This window comes from Galeopterus variegatus, unplaced genomic scaffold (genome assembly GCF_000696425.1).
Source record: "Galeopterus variegatus unplaced genomic scaffold, G_variegatus-3.0.2 Scaffold8086, whole genome shotgun sequence".
NCBI classification, from domain to species: Eukaryota; Metazoa; Chordata; class Mammalia; order Dermoptera; family Cynocephalidae; genus Galeopterus; species Galeopterus variegatus.
Genome location: NW_007734197.1, coordinates 29359 through 29700, shown reverse-complemented (window position 1 = coordinate 29700; position 342 = coordinate 29359).

Here is a 342-nt window from a genome sequence, read left to right as displayed (position 1 = left end):
ATGAGAACCCTCATGCACTGATGGTGGGAATGTAAAATGGTAAAGCTGCTTTCGATAACAATTTGACAGTTTCTCAAATGTTTAAACATAGAGTTAACATATAACCCATTGTTGATTAAAATGATCAGAGACGCAAAGGAAGACATGGCAGACGAGATGCAGGTGAAGAGCGGGGGGCCACTGCTCTCTCAGGCAAGTAGCGCCAACCCAGCCACTGTGACAGCTTTTATTACATTTAGCAAGCTAGTGCATGCGAGATAAGCATTAATGCATAAATTCTGTTATACTTTTCTCAAGAGCAGAAGGCCGTTACCTCCCTTCTCAAGCACTTGGTTATCTATA